The sequence below is a fragment of the Cavia porcellus genome, unplaced genomic scaffold (assembly GCF_034190915.1).
Source record: "Cavia porcellus strain 051 isolate PalLab524CR breed Dunkin Hartley unplaced genomic scaffold, mCavPor4.1 scaffold_1, whole genome shotgun sequence".
Classification (NCBI taxonomy): Eukaryota; Metazoa; Chordata; class Mammalia; order Rodentia; family Caviidae; genus Cavia; species Cavia porcellus.
In genome coordinates, this window is record NW_026947484.1 from 100,629,671 (window position 1) to 100,635,354 (window position 5,684).

Genomic DNA, 5,684 nt, shown 5'->3' on the forward strand with positions numbered 1-5,684 from the left:
TATGTAGCTAGTGTGGTGTATTGACCAAAACTGATTTGTTATAAATACCAGATACCTAGTCCTTGCTCTAAATCCATTTGAGGAAAAGCACACTTCCTAGTCATCTGGTCTTGGACACAACAGTCATTCTACTTAAGTTTCAAAACTTTTTTTTAAAATTTAAAGTGAAACAATATCTTCTTTTCTCTAAGATTAATTTAAAGTTGAAACTAGATAACATTCAGAAGTATCTAGATAGGAATGTTAATTATTTTCTTGCCATGATTTCTTTAATATTTTATATTTTCAAGCATATACATGCAAATATAAGATTGCATTAAATGTTTATTACCTGTTTTTCCTATCGTTACTGTTTTCTTTCCTCAGTGTTAACAACATCTTCTCATTTCCTTACAATTTACAGCCTTACTTTATTCTTCAATGTTATACCAAACTGTTAAGATTATTCTTGGTTGTGAGTCACAAATAAACAATTTGAATTTCCTAAATAAAGGAAGAAAGAAGTATTTATTGGAATAATATTGCATAGGTCTAACAAAGAAAAATCAGTAGGAATTAAATAACCCAGGAACGATTGTTTTAATCTTCTCTCCTCTTCCTCTTCACCTCCTTCTGCAGATAATTCTTATCTCCAGGCTGTACTGAACATGACTGCTAGAAACTCTGGACTCTCATTCTTATAACTACTCAACCAGAAAAGAAACACAATTTCTCTTTCTTAACTTCATATATATATGTATATTGGGCCAATCACAAAAGTCTGAACAGGGATCTTAAAATTACCCAGCAGTAATTAGCCCATTTTGTGAGTAAGGAACACAGTATCCAAGAGGTGAAGTAATTTAAGTGCATATCAAATCTGTCACACTTCCAACAGACAAGACTCAGAGCATGGTAAGTAGAAGGTTGCTGTTTAAATGTCCCCCCAAAGCCTCATGCAGTCATGGAGGTGACTGAATCTAGCATTTGCGATTGGTTCATGCTGGGATTGGCGGTATGAGTGATGCACCTGCCCAGGGGCAGGGAGCCAGCGTACAGTATAAGGTAGGGAAAGATGTGTGCTTTTTCCTTAGTTTTCCCTTTTTCCTCTTGTTGCTTACAGCTGCCCCTTAGCCAGGCCACCCTGCCTTGGAGCCAGCCGAGTATGGACTGAAATCTCCCAAAACTATACACAAAATAAGCCTTTCTTTCCCTAATTTTGAGCATCAGGTATTTTGTCTCAGCAATGAGAAAAAAACTAACCAAGACAAGGATATCTTTTCTCATGTAGAGATATCAGTAAATAAGTTGGTTGAAGTATGGCAGGCAGAAAGTTGGACTTGAAACTAGAAAAAAATACATCTAATTGTATATTTGTACCTTATAAGACTAACACTTGGCCAAGCCAGGTTTACCTTATTTTCATTGTTTACCACATGGAAATAGCAGTGATCACTTCATGATACTCTGGAGAGTAGATGAAAACACGTACCCTGTATGTCTTGGCATGGAGAATAACAGTGGAGAATGCATAGCTCCTAATTTTCTTGCCTACTCTTCCTGAAGTAAGACCACTCAGTTTTAATGAGGACACCTCAGATAGCCAGTAACATTTCCTAAAAATGTACCCAATTTAATGCCCATGACGATTGCAGCTTCTAAGCAGGACCTGAGTGCTAGATAGCATAGAATTTACCTGCTGAAATAGAAAAAGTCTGCACCACATAGCTTTTTTGTGTTATATCAGAACCTTTGGGAGAGTTTAAAGAATAATCTAGCTAAACTCCAAGTAAATCATCTTGACCCTTTCATTTTTATACAAAAGGATTCTGATGCCTACAGAGCACATATTTTCCAACTCAAAATAAAGATTCTAGTACCACCATATACATGTGTGTATTTTTAAAGAGATTCATCCTCCATATATGTGTAAAAAAGCTTAAGTTGAAGTTTTCTTCACACACACACACACACACACACACACACACACACAGAAGAGGAACACTTGTATGTTCCCACTACAGTACAGACATACACCAATGATCAGGAAGGCTATTTTGTTTTGCTTGCTCTCTCTCTCTCTCTCTCTCTCTCTCTCTCTCTCTCTTTCTCTCTCTCTCTCTCTCTGTCTTCTCTCTCTCTCTTTGTCTCTCTCTCTCTCTGTCTTCTCTCTCTCTCTCTCTCTCTCTCTCTCTCTCTCTCTCTCTCTCTCTTTCTCTCTCTCTCTGTCTCTCCTTTGCAGTACTGGAGAAACCAGGGTCTAATTACTGAGCTACATGACAGGTCCTTTTTACATACTGTGAGAAAGGCTCTTGCTAAGTTGCTCAAACTGGGTTCAAACTTATGATCCTCCTGCTTCAGCTTGTCCAGAGTACTGAGATTACAGAATCCCCTCTTGAGGATGGGTTTCTTGGGCCAGCTATATTCTCCTTGATAAAAATAAAACTTCAAAAAAGTCTCAAGTACAGTATCTCTGTCTCCAACCTTTGGATTTCAGAAAAGCAGCATAGAAAAAGCTGAAATGGTGCTATGATGACAACAATACTTGGGGCATTAATGCCAAAAATGTAAGTCACACACAGAGTCTTCTCCACATGGTTCATTCAGCCACACCATTAACATTCTTCTTGTGGTTTGAGGTCAAGTCTTTGAGAAGTTGTATTCATTTGCGTTAACTTTTCTTTCACGTGTGTATACATTTTCTCCAGCGTATTTGTAGAAATGGGTCAGTATCAAGAAGCAGGTAATCCTTGATTCCATTAACCAGCTTAAAGTCCTAAATAGAATGAACAGACACAAAATCCCCTGTGAAAGATAAAGCATAGTCTAAACCATCACAGTATCAAGAAGCAGGTAATCCTTGATTCCATTAACCAGCTTAAAGTCCTAAATAGAATGAACAGACACAAAATCCCCTGTGAAAGATAAAGCATAGTCTAAACCATCACTGCTAAATTCAAGCTTTCCCTTACATTTTCTCAGTTGTCTTCATGAGACAGAAACTGAAGCATTTTCATTTCCAGTAACATTTGCATAGTGAGCTAAGTGTGGTTCCACCACTTAGGAAGTTATGGCTGCATTGATATTTTCAATAACACCAGAAAAATAGAAGAGACATCACTAATGAACCAAGCCCCAAAGCAGATAACACCAAAAAGTTTGCCCCAGTGTTGCAAAGAATGATGTAATACTCTGTAAAATTAATCAAGTGATTCTTTTTTGTGGTAAATTGTGTTACTCTTTGTTTTTCTTGGCTGGGTCCATGCTCCTTTTAAGCAAAATGATAAAAAGAAAAAAATGAAGAAATAAGTGCTTACATTTTGAGCTTTAGGATACACATTGGAAAGATATGATAGAAAATAGTCATTTAAATTATAAAAACTTAGCTTTTAATAACAAAACCAGAACCCTGTCAGACTACAGGAATAAAGCTTATGCAAAAATAATGCTGTAGAATAACAACTAATCAGTCTAACAATGACCTTTACATGAATGTATGCTACATAAAGACCTAGCATTGGAATTTAGGCAGAGTCAAGGAGGAGAGAATTAAGAGCACGCTGTGTGCCCAAAGCAAGAGACTTGTGTTATGACTTTCTGATACTACTTTTGGAGGATGATTGCCAGGTCAAAGTGTGTAATAAGATTTTTGTGGGTTTGGGGACTCAAGAAAATGAAAGATTTGTGTTTCTATCTGAGTGAATTCCTGGAATTGTGAAGTTCAGATAAATAACCTTCTGTCAGCCTGGTACGGATACTTCAGTAGTTCCCTGGTGGTTTTGTCACACTGTAACAAACTGGGCAATTTAGAACACTAGAAATTTATTCTCATATTCTAGAGGTTAGAAGTCCAAAGTCAAGGTGTCAACAGGGTCAAACTCTCTCTGAAACTCTAGGTAGGATGCTTGCTTGTTGCTTCCTAGCATCCAGGGGTAGCTAAACATCCTTTCTGTTTCTTGAATTTGAAAATGCATCTCTCCAACATCTGCCTCCATCACAACAAGGCTGTTATGTTCTCATGTGTCTCTGTCTTTGCATCACCTCTTATAAGGAAATCAGTTTATACTGGGTCAGGGCCCACTCTAGTGACCTCACCTGCACTTGGTTACATATTTCTAGACTTGCTTCTGAATAAGATGATATCTACAGGCACCTGAGTCTTGGACTTATACCTTGTGAAGGATATAATTTAACCTATTAAGAGAAACAATAGGGAATTCAATCTATAAGAGAGACATAGGATAAAACTGTTACCTGATATGTCTATACCAAGGTGTTTAGACGACTACAGATATATATATTTACCTTCTTTCATTTTTAAGTGTTTTTTAAAAGACAATAAAATCAACAAAACAAAACAGAACAAATCCAGTCAAAACAAAACAGTGAAATTGTTGCGGAACTTTGAATCAGGATAATAGGAAAACAACAGTAGCTTCCATAGTATATCTTGTTCTCTTCACAATAGTTGTCCATTCCACCAGATATAGCAAAGTCAAACCAAAACAAAACAGAATAAAACCAATCAAAATGGAACACTGAATAAAGCAAAACAATTAATTGGAACAAAATAAAACAATGAGAACAATACTGGATCTCAAAAACAAGACAGAAGGAAATCCTCCATATTTGCTAAATTATATACTGTCATCCTCCTATTAAGTGCTCAGATTGCTGGCCCTAGGCCTGCAAAGCTAGCCAAGTAACACAAACATTCAGTTGCTTTTTGTACCTCAGTTGCTATCAACTCAGCCTGTCCAGGGAACCAGCCGGTTGCTTCCTGCGGGGGAGAAGGAGTTGGTGATGCTCAGTCCCTGGAGGAAGGCTCCCTGGAGGCATGGTGTGGCTTCACTCTTCCTGGGCATCACATGGCTTGCACAGCTTACCAGAAAGGCTGGCTAGTTGGATTGTTGGTGGGCTCCACCCAGTCCCAGCATGGCCGATTCTCAGGGAGTGCTGACTTCTCTCTTCCTGGGCCCCATATGGCTTGTGTGGATCACCAGAAAATATTTTAGAAGTTCAAGAAGGATTTGTGAGAATGATCAATTATCCCCTCTCCCCACTGTGCCAAAAGTGGGGTGGAAGTGGTGAGAGAGGGATGGGACCAGGAAAGACTCACCATAAGGTGACTGTGGCTGCCTTGTATGTGCTTACAGGCCATTTGAGAACACAAAATTCTTAGCACATGAAAGCATGGAGCAACCTATAACCAGGTGGGAAATACAGATTTAATAGGATATCAGGTTGAATAGGTACATGACAATCACGATACCCCACTATAGTTTACTACCATTGAAACTTTGATGCTACTTGAAGGCATCAAGATAGTGTGTCTTCAACACCCCTTGTTAACTGAAAGGATGAAAAAGTTCAATTAGCAGAAAAGCTCTGGATACATTTATACAGATTCACTGATAAATATTTTCCAATTGGATTTAAACAACAAGAAGAACAGTAATTGTTATGTTGTCATTGAAGAAAAGAAAGTAACATTCCTTGCCAACTGTGATCTGTGATCTGAGATTTATACATATGATATGTATAATGGAAGGTGGAAAAATTCTCTGGGACTCGCTTATCAAAGATACACCAATACAGAAACTATCATATGTAGTTCATGCTGCCAATGTAAAAACACAGAACATATTAGAGTGAAACACTGAAACATGAAGAGCTATAATTTCATAGGAATCCTGGGAGCTCAA

The 5,684-nt window shown here is 37.8% G+C and overlaps 1 long non-coding RNA gene across 1 annotated transcript; it reads right to left on the reverse strand.

Annotated features, from left to right (window-relative positions):
* Positions 1 to 337: 337 nt before the first annotated feature.
* On the reverse strand, positions 338 to 5,338 carry LOC134471794 (uncharacterized). Its single transcript, XR_010041455.1, has 3 exons — positions 4,712 to 5,338; positions 2,278 to 2,755; positions 338 to 483 (listed from the first exon to the last, which is right to left on the reverse strand). It is a non-coding gene; the product is annotated as an uncharacterized LOC134471794 (long non-coding RNA).
* Between the last annotated feature and the right edge of the window lie 346 nt (positions 5,339 to 5,684).